The sequence below is a fragment of the Pimephales promelas genome, chromosome 18, assembly GCF_988280905.1.
Source record: "Pimephales promelas chromosome 18, fPimPro1.hap1.1, whole genome shotgun sequence".
Classification (NCBI taxonomy): Eukaryota; Metazoa; Chordata; class Actinopteri; order Cypriniformes; family Leuciscidae; genus Pimephales; species Pimephales promelas.
The window spans coordinates 19,368,049-19,386,069 of record NC_142786.1 but is presented as its reverse complement, the minus strand read 5'-3'; the positions used below and the strand labels follow the sequence as shown (position 1 = coordinate 19,386,069).

Below are 18,021 nucleotides of genomic sequence, written 5' to 3'. Positions count from 1 at the left end.
CCTAAAATATCTGATGTGTAATGACATTACCAAAAACAAAACAAAAAACAGGGAAAAGAAAATCAAAGTCACACTGATATTTTCTGTTTTAGAATTAGATGTTTTTTTTTTTTTTTTTTATTTTGTATGTTTTAGAATATTTTTTTTTTTACTGGTGCATTTGTTTTATTAACAATACACTTTATCAAAAATAACTCATTTTTATTTTAATATATATTTTATTTTATTAATTTTCTATGAATTTAAATTGTATATATATATATATATATATATATATATATATATATATACTGTATATATATATACACACTGTATAAACATACAATATACACAATTATAAACATATAATATTTCACAAGATGTAAACAACACTGGTCCATAAGCACTTCCTGTTTCAGTTTGTAACTGTTTTCTTTATTTCACATGTAAAGAAAACATCTTAAAGATGTTTGTTTAACTTTTTGATTCAGTTTTAAATGTTCTGTTGGTTGTAATTTATCCCAGCTTTGTGTAGTGTTAAAAAACTGAAACAGGAAGTGCTTCTGGACCAGTGTTGTTTACATCTTGTGAAATGGTCTATACAACATAATTATACACAGTTCACAAACAGGTATTATGTAAACACAAAATTTTATTTTGGATGCGATCAATCGCTATTAATCATTTCACAGCCCTAATATATATTAAAGAACCCTGCAGAAAAACCAGGCATATATGTCTTTTATATATATATATATATGTGTGTGTGTGTGTGTGTGTGTGTGTGTGTGTGTGTGTGTGTGTGTGTGTGTGTGTGTGTGTGTGTGTGTGTGTGTGTGTGTGTGTGTGTGTGTTTGTTTTTGTGGTTTACGAGGACATTTGACCTGAATACGCACCGGCACTATGGGGACATTTGGGTTTACGAGGACAGAGGCCATGTCCTCATAATTCCGACAGTGTAAACGCCATCTACGATGTCCCAGATGCTCCCTCTCAAAGTTTGGCGCCATGTCTTTATATACCACAAAACCCTGAAATTTTACCATACACAGTGTATCCCTGATTTCGCGAGTGTCGCCCCTGTAGCCAGGTCCCGGTATTACACCCGCGTCATCAAAAATTTGCATGTTTTACACAAGTGTATGCTTCGAGGCCTGTGATTGGACAGATCGGTACCGGTAGGCGGGAAATTGCGAAAACACAATGGCGCCGGTGGGCGGAGCTTCATTCAGCGTCAGCATAGTCTTTATAACAAGCAACTTAATGCAAAATAATTATTATTTAAGTATTTTTGCCTGTAATTTATTAATTGTGGATTAATTGTATGATAAATAAATAAATAAATAAAACCCTGTTTATATTATGATAAGTTAGACGTAACTTAATCAGGTCACGGTCGTCACGGTCACTTCCTGTTTGAACGAGAGACAAACTCTGGACCTGAAAGGACCGAAAGGACATATCTGGACCCGATGAAAGCAACTGTTATGTGTTAGGTAAGTTATAATGTTGTTTAATTGCTTCTCTAATAGCACCTGGGTCTGTTTGGCTTGTTTGTGATGTCCTGTAGGCTCTTTGCTGCTCGTTTTACAGTTAGAAAGCAGCTAGCGCGTGATGCTAACGGAGCTAGCGGACTTTTAAGTTAGTGATTCTGTTTACAGACTGACATGAGGGAATCAGCGATGCTTGTGTCATTTTAAACTCGTTTTAGATTGAACTTTAATTGTAACTGCTACCTTTAATGATCACATAAAATAGTCTAGCCTTCATAATAACGCGTTGTCATGACTACAGTCTGTGTTTTTTACCCAGTACAGTATATTACTACAGTTATGCTTACATTAAGAAACATGTGCTCTTATCACTCCTGACTATAATTCAATATACTCTGAATATTAATATAACTGTCAGTCTGATTAAGTCTTATTAATACTGTCACTATTGCCTGTAATTTATCAATTGTGAATGCAATTTATTAAATGAATAGTTATGTTCAATTAACATATTCCTTAAATATCATATAATAAAGTATGAAAATAACTTGAATGCCGTTTACCATAATTTATCGATTTATTTAAAACAAACTTGTTGAATAATATGTCAATAGGTCAGGATTACTCCAGGGCAGATTCAGCCATCATTATAAAGCTGAATTCAGTGTTTCCATGCTTAAGTGACACTGTTTAATAAAGCTGTGTCAGGTACATGATATGTTATTTACAGTTACTTGTTTTATTATTAAAGGTTAAAAATGACCCAATGTAATAGACAGGCACGATATTGCAAAAAACTGATATTGCAATATTTGTTGTTGTTTTTTTCTACAATACATAATGCAACATATAAAAAGCAATTTCTACAAATGACTTAAATAGCTCTATTTGGCAATAATGAATCATTCTAGAATGATTGGCGTGATTTTGTTGGGGTTTGTATCTGTATAGAAAAAAATAAGCATAGATAAAAAAAATGTAACAAGGATGTGAAATAATCAGTGGCTCATATTTTCCAGGTAAGTCTAGCAACATTTAGGTACTGAAATTGAGTAAATAACTGTAAAATAACACTGCATCATCTTTAGGTTATGCATGTATAGCCTGACTTCACATATGCCTAATACTGCAGTGTCACTAGACTCACTACCACAGATAGGTATGAATGATAAAGCAATATATTGTGCAGCCCTACAGATTAATGTTCAGGGCTTTAGTGCATCACATTACATGCGTGTTCATTACAGTATGTCAGGTTGTGTGTAGCTTTACACCTGGTTTATGAGGACACAGTTTTATGAGGACATCATAAGAACATGTTCCTGATGTTTGACTTGACTGGAGAATCTGTGTGTGTTGTGTAAGTTTGACAGAATCCTGGTCTATGAGGACACAGTTTTACCAGGACACAAATATGGAATATTAGGATCTATACTGATATACTGACCCATAATTCACAGCTCATTTTGTCAAAAGGTCAGGATTACTCCAGGACAGATTCAGCCATCATTATAAAGCTGAATTCAGTGTTTCCATGCTGAAGTGACACTGTTTAATAAAGCTGTGTCAGCTACATGATATGTTATTTACAGTGTTGATTTTACTTGTTTTATTATTAAAGGTTAAAAATGACCCTATGTAATAGATCGGCACGATATTGCAAAAAACTGATATTGCAATATTTGTTTTTTCTACTATATACGTATAATGCAATATAAAAAGCAATTTCTACAAATTACTTAAATAGCTCTATTTGGAGATAATTAATCATTCTAGAATGATTGGCGTGATTTTGTTGGGGTTTGTATCTGTATAGAAAATAATAAATGGAAAGCATAGATAAAAAAAATTAACAAAGATGTGAAATAATCAGTGGCTCATATTTTCCAGGTGAGTCTAACAACATTTAGGTACTGAAATTGAGTAAATAACTGTAAAATAACACTGCATCATCTTTAGGTTATGCATGTATAGCCTGACTTCACATAGGCCTAATACTGCAGTGTCACTAGACTCACTACCACAGATAGGTATGAATGATAAAGCAATATATTGTGCAGCCCTACAGATTAATGTTCAGGGCTTTAGTGCATCACATTACATGCGTGTTCATTACAGTATGTCAGGTTGTGTGTAGCTTTACACCTGGTTTATGAGGACACCGTTTTATGAGGACATCATAAGAACATGTTCCTGATGTTTGACTTGACTGGAGAATCTGTGTGTGTTGTGTAAGTTTGACAGAATCCTGGTCTATGAGGACACAGTTTTACCAGGACACAAATATGGAATATTAGGATCTATACTGATATACTGACCCATAATTCACAGCTCATTTTGTCAAAAGGTCAGGATTACTCCAGGACAGATTCAGCCATCATTATAAAGCTGAATTCAGTGTTTCCATGCTGAAGTGACACTGTTTAATAAAGCTGTGTCAGCTACATGATATGTTATTTACAGTGTTGATTTTACTTGTTTTATTATTAAAGGTTAAAAATGACCCTATGTAATAGATCGGCACGATATTGCAAAAAACTGATATTGCAATATTTGTTTTTTCTACTATATACGTATAATGCAATATAAAAAGCAATTTCTACAAATTACTTAAATAGCTCTATTTGGAGATAATTAATCATTCTAGAATGATTGGCGTGATTTTGTTGGGGTTTGTATCTGTATAGAAAATAATAAATGGAAAGCATAGATAAAAAAAATTAACAAAGATGTGAAATAATCAGTGGCTCATATTTTCCAGGTGAGTCTAACAACATTTAGGTACTGAAATTGAGTAAATAACTGTAAAATAACACTGCATCATCTTTAGGTTATGCATGTATAGCCTGACTTCACATAGGCCTAATACTGCAGTGTCACTAGACTCACTACCACAGATAGGTATGAATGATAAAGCAATATATTGTGCAGCCCTACAGATTAATGTTCAGGGCTTTAGTGCATCACATTACATGCGTGTTCATTACAGTATGTCAGGTTGTGTGTAGCTTTACACCTGGTTTATGAGGACACCGTTTTATGAGGACATCATAAGAACATGTTCCTGATGTTTGACTTGACTGGAGAATCTGTGTGTGTTGTGTAAGTTTGACAGAATCCTGGTCTATGAGGACACAGTTTTACCAGGACACAAATATGGAATATTAGGATCGATACTGATATACTGACCCATAATTCACAGCTCATTTTGGCGAATACCAATATCAAAAACTATTTGTGCTTGTTAGATTAAATGTAATCATTGAAGAAGTTAAAAAATAGTAACCTCTGTTGAAATTGGCTTTCAATAAGTAATAATAAAATTTGTACTTGTTTGTCTTTATATATATATATATATATATATATATATATATTATTTGCTCTTCTTTCTTTTTTTCAGATGATAACTGATAAGACCATGTTAATGTAATAATTGAGTTATTCCTTAAAGAATAGAACAGATTTCAGTTCCTCAGAAACAGATTGTTATCAGTCACTGAATTATGATTGTGTGTATAAGAAGTGAGTCATGATCACGTACTGTATTTCTAGCACAGGCGCAATGTCTCGTATTATATCACTCTCATACATAAACATACTTAAACTCAGGGTGCCATCCAAATGTTTCTAGTTACCAGTGTCCTGGTAAAACTACTGTCCTCATAGACCAGACTTCTGTCAAACTTACACAACACACTGAGATTCTCCAGTCAAGTCAAACATCAGGAACATCTCATCTCATCTTATGATGTCCTCATAAAAAAATGGTGTAAGACACGTGACATTCTTTAATGAAAACACTTGTAATGTGATGCATAAAATCCATTAAAATTACCTTGGCTAACATTTAAATATTGAAATGTTTTGTAATCTTGTATATTATCTCAAATCAATATTTCATGTGGAAATAAGTATTGATAGGTAGCTGTGTATCGGGACCCTGATTATTAATAACTGGCTGACTACATTGTCCTTATATATTATTTATGATTTTTTTAAACTCTTAGGTGAAGTGTTCTGTATGTAATGCTTTATTTCATATTTTCAGATGAGCCATAAGACCCAGTTGTCCTCAGGCAGTGATGATTATGTGCTCTGACTCTGGGACTGCACGAGGTAAGTGAGAGTTGTGCTGGAAGAGAATGAGCAAACGAAGCAGACACATTGTGAGATCTAGTGTTCACATATTTACACCAGTGTTTCATGTCTACTTTTATGTTTTGTAGACTCCCAGTGAGGTTGATTGCTCCACTCTCGAAATCAACACTCGAAATCAAGTCGGAGATGAACAGAAGGTATTGTTTTTTGTTTTTTTTATTTTTGGAAATCAAATTAGGGATACACAGATATGAACATTTGGGCCGAGTTCAATAACTGATCATTCTTTATATTTGAAAGCCGAGATCTGATATATTGGCAAATTGTATATACTTTGAAAGGCCTAATTACAAAAACGAAACGATCATCATTAAAAGCCAATCTCCCAAACACTTCAACATGAAACAAACAAATACAGTACAGTAGCCTAGTTTGAACCAGTGAGGAATTAATTAACTTTAAAATTTATTTTACATTCATATTTCCATTCACTTTTTTGAAAAAAATGTTAGTGTCTTGTTAGTATTAGTTAACATTAACTAACAATGAACAATAGTTCTACAGGATTTATTAATCTTTCTTAAAGAGCCATTAAACCCCAAACCAAATTTTCTGAGATTTTAACAGAGGTATGTGTGTTGAACACCATTGAAGACAATGTTAGCATCTGTTAGATTTAATAGTAGGGTTAAAATGGTTAAATTTAAGGGGTATTTTTCCACTTTTTTCGTCTTCCAGTTTTAAAATCTTCATCGTGGCAGTGCGGTGTTAGTGCGTTGATGACGGAGAAACATCTCCGAGTGTTGTTCTTTGCTCGGGTTTTAACAAAAAGGAAACGTTCAAATCGCTTAAAACCATAGACTGTAAAAGAAATGGCTGAACGACTGCGCAGGCTCAAACTGAGCTTGACGACGGAGATGAGACTTGAGTAACCTAGTAGCGGTGCAAAGAGAAATCTGAATCATTCCCTTCCGAATCTTGCAGAGCCGGAGAGCGCGAGTAAGAGCTGTCCATGAGCTCGCAGCAGGAGCAACTCTACAGCTCTCTATGGGCTTCTCCCTTGACTTTATGCCTCCACGTCCCCCCGAATGCTGAGCTTCTCCTCCACTCTATATGGTAATTGCTCTAGTGTGCGACAGAGTCTCGTGACGCAATCGTTAGCCTATTTTTACAAAAACATCTTCTAAATCGGCCGTAACGTAAGATACAAAGTAATGGGGCCTTTTATACATTGTCATGTTTCTTTAGTAGGGTTTGGTATCGTTTGGGTTTTATCCGATACCAGTACCTACTAGGTATTTTTTAAACGGTTCCGGTGCCTAAATGGTTCTTGAAACGGTACTCAAGAAAAGGAAACCGCACACACTTTGTCAAAAAAATAATATCCCTTTATTTACAGGGCCAAACTGGACACAATATTAACTTACAATATAAACAAGTAACATATGTTAATAATAAATAAACCAAATATAAAATAAAAAATCATATTTACATAATATCAAATAAAACAATATTATATCAAACAATATAATTATACTGGAGATTAATAGAGATTACTACCAGGGTAATATAATATCGACATGGCTACAGGTTCCCATGTTTTGTCTGCTTTAACTAGTCATGTAAGTTATCTGGTCATTTACTAGTTAAGCTCTTATCCAGTTTTATATTTCGTTCCCACTGCATATGAACATATGAAAGAGAACGTCTCTGTGTAAACCATGTTCTCTGAATAGGGAACGAGATGCTCCGTTCGCTGCCAAACTCCTCGCGCTGCTGACAAGCTTCCTTTTTCAACAGAGAAATCTGAGGAGCAGAGCATGCGCGCACTAATATAATATGACGACGTGAGCGTCAAGGCGGTGCGAATGGTGATTCTATATGGGCTTAAGTTCAGACAATCGTTCTGACGCGTAATTTTACACGTGAAATGCAGCCAAACCTTGCAGCGTTTTGTCTTCGGCATCTTCAATAATATCCTCGCTATCGGCAGACGTTCCGGGAGTCTCCCGCATATTGATAACGGCTCCTGGATAATCGCAAATTAGTTCAAATCTCCCGGAATCTAGAGCGAGCGAGCAAAAGCGCGTGCGAGACAGATCAGACAGTGCTTCAATAAACCGTATAGTACGCGCACGTTGGAGAGGGAGAGGGAGACAGCGAGAGACTACGTGTGTGCGCCTCATGCCATAGACTTTGGTTACTACCCAACCCTTTTCTTTAGAAATAAATAATGGACAAATGGAGTCTTTGGACATCTTCGATGTAAAGTTATTCGCTGTCACCAAAATGATTGGGAGTCAATGGAAGCCAACGTTTCTGATAAGTTCCGCGATTTTGACGGATTAGAAATAGGCTTGAATGAGGTCTATGCCAGCCCACTAAGCAAAATGGTGTCCAAAAGACGTCTTTTCAACGTCTTTGTCACAAAAGTTGGACGTTGAAAAGACGTCCACTGAGGAGCCGGAATGAAAGTTTTTATGACGTCTTTTTTTGACGTGTTCTGAACGTCTGATGTAGACGTTAAAGGATCCTTCATACAAGGTTAAAAACTAGTTCAAATGTGGCCATTTTCAACATTATTAGACAATTTAAAATGTTTCTGGACCAAATAAACTCTCAGGATGCATTGAATTAAAACTCATGTTTATTTCTTTGTAATTTCCTTACATTGTTTAGATGGTGATATTTGTTTCATTTTAAGTCACCATTGTGGTGATCAGTGTTTGCTTTAGTTGGGCTCTTGGTCCCAGTTTTTCTTACTTTAGATTTTCTTTGGCTGTTGTAACTTTCTGTTTGAATAACACCATTGTTGTGACAGAAAAAGCCAAGAAAACGTAAAATTGGCTGTCATCAGCTTCTTATTGATGATGAAATCAACACAAAGTGAATATTTAATGAGATGTTTAGACTTTGTATTTATATTTAGAATTTATAACTAATCTTGTAGAACGGCATTATTTGGTTTATTAGTATGGAAGCAAATTTACACAATGTTTTGAGAAAATTGACCATGTAGTCACACAGAGACATCAAGATTTTGCATATGATTCACAATAATGGTGAGAATAAATAAATAAAAAGCTTAACGCTGCAATGCATGATGGGTAGCTTTCATAGCACAAAACATCCTTGATCCCCAGGCTTTTTTTGTTTTGGTTGTCACCGTCGTTGAGAGTCATATCCAAAATCATGATATCTGTGTGTGACTATGTGATTCACTTTCTAAAAACATATTGTATGCAGTGGTCATTATAAATTTACTGGTCCAAATAATGCAGTTCCACAAGATTAGTCGTAATTAATATCAGATTTTAAGATGAAAGTTTAAACAGTAGTAAATGTGTTTATTTTGTAACCATCAATAAAGAGCTGATGACAGCTGATTTCTCTTGGCTTTAAAAACTACCAACCAATGGTGTTAGACAAACACACAGTTACAACAGCCAAAGAAAAGCTTAAATAAGGTGATGTGGGACCAAGAGCCCAACTAAAGCAAACAGTGATCACCACAATGGTGATTTAAAATGAAACAAATATCACCATCTAAACCACATCTAAACAATTAGTGTTTATATAGTCCAGAAACAATATAATTGTCTAAAGGAGACCATAAGTTATGTTGAAAACATGTCCACGATGGCCACATTTGAACTAGTTTTTAAACTTGTACAATGGTTCGATGAATGTATATCAGATGTCCAGAACACGTCACAAAAAGACGTCATAAAAACTTTCATTCTGGCTCCTCAGTGGACGTCTTTTCAACGCCCGACTTTTGTGAGCAAGACGTTGAAAAGACGCCTTTTGGACATAATTTTGCTTAGTGGGAGACTTACTTGCAGAGTAAATCTAAATTTGCTGGAAGTTGTCTGGGTTTGCCAAGTCCACTCCGCACACGCAATAAGGGAATGATTTTACTCAAACCATATTGTTGATAAATGATACAAGAACAAAAAAAAGTACTAGTTATGAATAATAACGCATCAGTGTTTTTTAAACATGTAGAACTTTTTAATATTAAACATTTGAATATTACAGTAAACATCTTTAATATTTCTGTTTCAAATAGCGTTGTGTTTGAGCTGTGCTAAAGCTTAAGAGCTGAAGGAACACCCATAAACTGAAGCTTTATTAGATGGTTTTAGCTCAACGGAACACAGCCTATATATGATTGATTAGATATTTATACAAAATCATGCAGACATTAACTTGAGAAAAGTTACATAGTGAAACTCCTGTTGTGGATGAAACAGCAGCTAAACCCAAAGAATTCACAAAGTTTTTAATGCAGTAGTTTGCTCATTATAATGTTATGTATATGACAGTCCCAATCATAGTTATTATTGTTCTGCTTTGCTGTTAGAGCGCATGTGCTAAAGGAGATGATCACCGCTAGGCCTACAGTGAAGCGCTTTACTGCAGCGATCATTTACTCAGCCAAATGATTTCTATATGAGATAAAGTATATATATATATATATATACATATACATATAACAAAATAAAAGAGATCACAGATTTGTGATTCAAACTGTTCACAACCATCATGGGGAACAGCGCACATCTGAAGCTGAAGGACATAATCCATTATTCATCAGTGTTAATCAACCTAATTTTCCTATCGAATTGACAACGATAACATTAAAAATTTATTTTCCAATACTGATATGGAGCCCTATATATCATGCATCTCTGATTGGTTATGACCATATATCTATAGGGTTTTAACTATATACATGATCACAACTTGCGTATGTCACCCTGTTTTAAAACAAGTCCCTATTCATCTCATTAATTTGATCACTATTAATACTAAGTGGTTTGAAATGTACCATCATGCCTGAATTTGTTTTGGCATGATCAGCCTTCTTTTGCTCAAGTATATCATTGATAATGTGAAATTGTTTTAATCTTATGTTTTATGACCGTGATCAGTCAGTGTTGATGGAGTCAAGTATCTGTGCTGCTTCATTTGGAGAATCTCTGAGTCCTTTGTCTTTAGTAGAATGTTAATTTTTTCTTTCTTTACCTTGCTTTCAGATGAGCCCTGAGAAGGACCATATCAGATCATCATTGGAGGGTCAAGAGTCAAGACTGTGTTGACATGGTAATAAAAAGAGCATTGCATCATTTTAGAAATTGCTAGTCTAGTAAGATCTTTATCACATCATATTTTTTTTTTTACACCTGAGGCCTGTACCATGATGCTGATCATCAACTTTCTCTGTCAACTCAGGCTTTGATCCTGAGTTTAGGTGTGACATCAGTAGCCAACAGCCAATCACATGCTGAGAAAGAGAAACTCATTCAAAACTGAAATTCATTTCTCGCAAGAGAAGCAGCACAATTCACTTATTAAATAGAAATATTAAAATATTAAGAATTTAAACAAATTTACACAACAAGAAGAAAATATCTGTCTATGAAAGAGGACAACTAAAAGAAAAAGGCTTGTCACTGTATATCAGTGCAAGTAAAAGTTGTGAAGTTTTATAGCTTCATATTTTTATAGCTATAGCATTTTATAGCTTTATCTATTGATTCTAAAGTATATTTATGTTACCTTTTATATATTTATTTATTCATTTAAAATCTGCATTGTAGTTGATGAACTAAAATTGTACATGTGTGATAGATTAAGGGAATAATAATTTCTAAATCATACAAATTTATTATTCTAAATAAACATTACTAAAAATTACTAAAAGACTTTCATGGTGCCTTAAACCCAGGGTTGGCGCAAAGTAAACTGAAACATAGCTGGCTAGCCACCTAAACCAGCTTCATGGTAAAGGCCCCGGGTCATTTCATTGTCAAAACAATTCCATTTACACCTGGCCACATAAATGTGTTCACAAAACGGATATAAATCCGAATCTTCAAATCCCACGCTATATCAGATTTAAAGGTGTTCACGTCATTGAAAGCAACCACTATGAGCCACATTTTATGTATCGTCAGCTAATTTTAAGATCAATAGAGAGAGAGTAACATCTGCACTGGTAAAATCATCAAGATGACTCTGTTGATCATCTGTGACTTTAGTTTTCAATTGGTATTTTGCGCATCAGAATGCTGAAGAGATACTCAGCTACTCATCTGTAGTGATGCGTGTTGCAGAAGCACTGTCATATCTCACTATAACATGTCATTATAGCCTCTTAACTGTTTATTATTTGGCATTTTTTCCGAGTCAAATTTATACAGTGTTACCATTTATTACCTTTACTCTAGTGACCCACCACAGTTTGATCCAAATGAACCAAAAATATTTGTCTTTGTTTATTTTATATTATATCATATTTCTTTTAAATATTATTTATTTTTGGCAAAGCATCTCTCAAACAAACTAAAATCAAAAGTACAACATGGTTTATAGCGCCCTTATCAAATGGCAAAAGTCGATAATTAAGCAAGTGCTGAAGAGCACACTTTACTCGCTCGATCAGCTCATGATCTGCCTTTTTCCACGCCCCGTTTCTCAGGGAATGAATGCAGTGAACTCCATCTCTGAGTTTAACATGCATTTGGCACGCAACCAGCACCAGTTACATTATTTTCACATTCGCATTATATCCACATTTTTTGTGGTAATAAGATTTTGTAATAAGATGCGTTTATAAACCTGTTTTCACTGAAACTGCAGGTTTCTGCCAGTATAACAGCTTAAGTGACGAAATTAAGAAAGTATTATAACCTCCTATTGTAAAATAATATACGCATTATAAAATATTAATTTTTCATTGACAGTTTTAGAATATTACGGTCTTAGCGATAATTCGAATAATAGGCATCTTAGTGAAGTATTATAGTTTTTATTAATATTATTATTATTAAACGGCGTAATTTTTCATGTTTCGTAAATGACATCTGAATACAGGTTAAACTGAAGATGTTCTTGTTTTAAATGTCTCTTTTTCTCTTAGATGAGATCAGTGTGACGGATTCTGCTGCCAGTGATCCTGATGGAAGCGGTTCTGGAGGAGATGTTCCTGCTGGAGCTGCAGCGTCTCTAGTTATGTTGGTATGTGTCAACTAATGCTGGGTACACACCAAAATAATTTTTACATCTTATAAGATTTTCAAAATGTGATAAGATTTTCCAAAAATCCTAGATTTAACCATTTTGCTCCTATAGTTTTGCTCCACACACGAACAGGTTTTTAACCAGAGTCTCGACTGTGAGCACAAAATCTCGCAAGAGTTCAGAATACAGTATACAGAATAGTTTTTGGAAAGGTTTTACATAACACGTTGTATAAACATTCGTGCTGTTGCCACAAATCTAGCTGATCCTCCATCTCTGCTGTCCACAACAATTTCACTTTGTGCTGCGCCATGACTGCGTTTGTTATGGGTGTCGAAATGAATCGTTTCTACGATGCATCGTGATGCAGACGAGGACGATTTGGTATCGGTTCAGTAATAGACCATAACCGGTTATAATGCACTGACGCTTTTTTCTGACGTCATTTATCACGTATGTGCTTTGTTGCGGTAGCATACACTGGCAGAGGGAGGCGAGTCCCCCCGAGTGTGAGTCAATAAAACTACTTTAAAAGCCAACTACTTTAAAAGCCTACATCTGGCCACATTTGGCTTTTATGAACAACCCGGTAAGACCTGGAGAAGACACGCGCTGTGTGCGCTCATGTCACGCACACAGATTATGCAGGATGTAATACCACTAACTTGATAAACCAAGTTAGCCGTGTGCACCCGAGCTGTTCTTGCTTGCAGATTCACTGCTTTAGAGTAAGATGAGCTCCAATGTCACCCGAATCCACAGCCAAACACACATCATCCACACGCCCTAATAATGCTCTCTAACTTAAATATCCGCACCCAATGGTCAAATTAAAATTATACTGTGTTGCGTATATAACTGGCTTAATTGTTTTGAGCCAGTTGTATACACTGAAAACAATTATAAACGCAACACTTTTTGCCCCCAAATTTTTTAATGAGCTGAACTCAAAGATCTGAGACTTTTTCTATGTACAGAAAAGGCCATTTCTCTCAAATATAGTTCATAAATATGTGTTAGTGAGCACTTCTTCTTTGCCGAGATAATCCATCCACCTCACAGGTGTGTTTTAGGCTGGCCACAATAAAAGGCCGCTCTATAATGTGCAGTTTTATCACACAGCACAATGCCTCAGATGTCGAAGTTTTGAGGGAGCGTGCGATTGGCATGCCGACTGCAGGAATGTCCACCAGAGCTGTTGCCCATGAATTGAATGTTAATTTCTCTACCATTAGCCGTTTCCAAAGGTGTTTCAGAGAATTTTCCAGCACATCCAACCGGCCTCACAACCGCACACCACGTGTAACCACATCAGCCCAGGACCTCCACATCCAGCCTCTTCTCCTACAAGACTGAGACCAGCCAACCGGACTGCTGCTGCAACAACCGGTTTGCATAGCTGTCAGAAAGTGTCTCAGGGAAGCTCATCCGCATGCTCGTCCTCCTCATCGGGGTCTCGGCTGGACTGCAGTTCATCCTTGTAACCGACTTGAGTGGGCTAATTCTCACATTCGATGCCGTCTGGCACTTTAGAGAGCTGTTCTCTCCACGGATGAATCCCGGTTTTCACTGTACAGGACAGATGGCAGACACCGTGTATGCCGTCGTGTGGATGAGCGGTTTGCTGATGTCAACGTTGTGGATCGAGTGGCCCATGGTGGCGGGAGGGTTATGGAATGGGCAGGCGTATGTTATGGACAATGAACACGGGTGCATTTTATTGATGGCATTTTGAATGCACAGAGAGACCGTGACGAGATCCTGAGGCCCATTGTTGTGTCATGTTGCAGCATGTTAACGCACGGCCCCATGTTCCTGGAAGCTGAAAACATCCCAGTTCTTGCATGGCCAGCATACTCACCGGATATGTGACCCATTGAGCATGTTTGGGATGCTCTGGATCGGCGTTTAAGACGGTGTGTTCCAGGTTCTGCCAATATCCAGCAAATGGACCAACACTGGACCAACATTACACACTCCACAATCAACAACCTGATCAACTCTATGCGAAAGAGATGTGTTGCACTGCGTGAGGCAAATGGTGGTCACACCAGAGACTGACTGAGGGTTTTTTGACCCCCCAATACAGTAGAACTGCACATTTTAATGTGGCCAGCCTGAGGCACACCTGTGCAATAATCACAGTCTAATAGTCTAATCAGCATCTTGATACGCCACACCTGTGAGGTGGATGGATTATCTCGGCAAAGGAGAAGTGCTCACTAACACTGATTTAGACGATATGTGAACAATATTTGAGAGAAATGGCCTTTTGTGTACATAGAAAAAGTCTTAAATCTTTGAGTTCAGCTCATGAAAAATGGGGGCAAAAACAAATGTGTTGCGTTTACAATTGTTCAGTGTGTGTGTGTGTGTATATATATATAATGCTATAGTGTTTCAGTAGGTAATATCAGATTACATTTCTTAACATTTCTTTTGTCATTAATTGTAATAATCAGTCAATAATCAGTTATCAATAATCAGATATTTGCACTATAGTGTGCACCTTTTCTAGAAGAACATTAATGGAGTTAGTGTTGCACCAACATTGTAATTCTGGCCGATACCAATACGTTGATGATGTTCATGTTGGTCTAAAACTTTAAAAGCATCTGTTTAACACAACATTTCATCTGAATGTCATTTGAAATGTATTTTTTAGATATCAGATGTAAAACCAGTTTTAAGCTCTAGATACAGGTTTGAGTTACATCTGAGTTTCTGATCAGTAATAACTGATTTCTTCCAGGTGTTCAGAAGATGCCCATCGAGAAAACCACTGACGTGCCTCAAGGTACCCGAGGTTTAAATTAGAATATGACCATCTAGTAAGCTTTATCTATGAGAGCTCATGTACTTACAAAGCATGTTGTATTCTGTACAGAGAATGACAGTGAGGAAGAAATTGAAAACCTTGTGGAAAGGACAAAAAGTGTGCTGGTCAAATGCTGAAGTTACAGCTGCAATTAAACATGTTAAGGCACATATAACCAAAGGAAAACTGGCCACACTGACTGAATGGCAGAAGTGTAAGACCACTGAAGACCCTTTCCGTGGAGTTTCAATCTCTACCTCACTCTCATTCTCAGCGCAGGAGAATACATGCTTTAGTAAGCTCTAAACACACGGGAGCTCATGTACTTACAATGATAGTTATATTGACACTAGACGCTTCTAGAGCTGATGTACAACCCAAGCAAACTTTGTTAAATAATTTTCCTGTAAATCTGCTTTGAAACTTGACTTGACAATTCTGTTTATATTTTCTGGAAATAACAGAGGTAAACCGTCCGTTGTAATTTGTTTTGTTTTGCAAATGTATATATCGCGATATGCATATCGCGACGGCTTGCAATAGCTGGGGTCATGAACAAAAGAAAATCACTCACTGCTGTTTGCTGAATAACTGTATATATGTAAATAATACAGTGAAAACTAAGCAGTGTTTTATTTTCACATTTGATTATTCAGTTTCTGTTGTTAAATAATCCTAATGTAGGATAATCTGAACCCTGTGCTTTAGCATAAGAAGTATTATTTTAATATCAGTGTACAGTAAAACACTGATGTTCACTTTCAGAAGCTGATGTTTTCTTGTCACAAAAAGAATGTGAAACATTTATGTAAGGTTAAATAATAGATAATTTAAGTTTGTTTTACACACTTTAAACATTACTGTATCGAATATCGCAGTATTTAATGAGTTAACGCATATCGCTTTTTTCTTCAATACTGTGCAGCACTAAGCAGCATCTATTGTATGTTGAGTGAGTTAATTTTATACATTTCAAAGCCTGTTTAATGACATCTTTAAAATGTGTCTGCTTCAAAGGGCTGTTTTGTCAATCATTGACCATGTTTTTAAGTTTGTGGATGTGACTTTACACTTAAAATGGCATGACATGATGGAATTACATGGTAAAACTGAAAAAAAACTCAATGTTTATGATGATATTATTGAAGTCATAATTAAAGCACTTGTAAAACACTTCTGTCCCTGTAATGTTGCAAGTTTTTTTGTGTATTGTATTGGAGATCCAGTACTCTTAAATCACCTTAGTCTTGGTAATACACCATCTCGTCAGGTTTGTGTGTGTGTGTGGGCATGTACCAGTAAAACACACTCGTCCTTATAATGTTGGATTGTGCAGTTGTGTATTGTGTTTAAGATCCAGTACTCTTAAATCACCTTAGTCTTGGTAATACACCCTCTCGTCAGGTTTGTGTGTGTGTGTGGGCATGTACCAGTAAAACACATAGGTCCCTGTAATCCACCGAAATGACATATTTTGTGTATTGTAAAATGAGTGTCCTCATAATCAGGTCGGGCCCCATAAATCACAATTATGTCATAGGCGGGAACATTTTAGGAGGGGGCGGGAATGTCCTTGTATACCACCATTTTTATATTTTCTGTTCTGTTGTGTGTATAGAACATTTGAAGTCAGATTTGTGATCTGCAGATCAAAACAAAATTTTTGATAGTTGTATCATCACTGTAGGGCATTGGGAAAGGTGTGTCCCTATATACCACTACCACACCGGTGCGACCTTCTATACCACAAAAACAAGTGTGTGTGTGTGTGTGTGTGTGTGTGTGTGTGTGTGTGTGTGTGTGTGTCATTTATTAGTATTATTCCAATCTTACTAACATCATTTTTTTTGAAGGTAGTGTATCTAAATATCCTTAAAACATTATATTTCCCACGATTTTTTCCCTTGTTTTAAGCACAAAATTTGATTTGGAAAAATGAGGCAGATAAAAGTCAGATCTTTTACAATACAATGCTGCTAAAAAAAATGTATTTTGTTTTGAATAACATTTTACCTGAAAACAATACAAAAATACTGATTAGAAATAAATTCAGCAAATTATTAAATTGAATCTCTAAGGTAATAATATTGCTTATTCAAAACTCATTTAATATAGTTTTTTCGCTCACAGCACATTGTTATTGAAAACTCAATATGCTCAAAATCACAAATAAATGATCAGAAATGTACAACTCTTCCAGTATCTCGGCAACACCATAAAGATCAAAATCTTATGGGAACGTCAAATGATCAAAGCACATCTTAACCATCAACAGAGTAACACAGAATTTAAAAAAAAGCTGATTTCTCATTAATAATTCATCCAATTCCGCATACATAAAAAACATTTGCATGTATCATGTGATATGCAAAACAGATCCCACTGTATCTGTAATAGAATGAGATTAATATTTAATAACAGGACAGCAGCCATAAGCTCCATAAGACCAACAATGGGGGAAAAGTATTCAAAAGCGCTTCATCTGATCTTGGAAAACCAACAAATTAGCCTCACCAGCGTGTTCCATTAATCATGTGGGAAAACACTGGATGGATATGTGGAAGTGAACAGACAAACCAGGAGCAGCTCTTCATCATGCATGAA

The 18,021-nt window shown here is 35.8% G+C and overlaps 1 protein-coding gene and 1 long non-coding RNA gene across 4 annotated transcripts in view; one reads left to right on the top strand and one right to left on the bottom strand.

The window, feature by feature from the left end:
• Positions 1-18,021, bottom strand: part of eif3hb (eukaryotic translation initiation factor 3, subunit H, b) — a 105,449-nt gene that overhangs the window by 12,667 nt on the left and 74,761 nt on the right. The window lies entirely within an intron of this gene.
• LOC120487972 (uncharacterized) lies at positions 1,320-16,590 on the top strand. 2 transcript variants are annotated; one of them, XR_016147389.1, is made up of 7 exons: positions 1,320-1,475; positions 5,521-5,588; positions 5,699-5,767; positions 10,613-10,679; positions 12,499-12,596; positions 15,352-15,396; positions 15,487-16,590. It is a non-coding gene; the product is annotated as an uncharacterized LOC120487972 (long non-coding RNA). The 2 variants fall into 2 exon arrangements; XR_016147388.1 differs by having other exon boundaries at positions 15,352-16,590.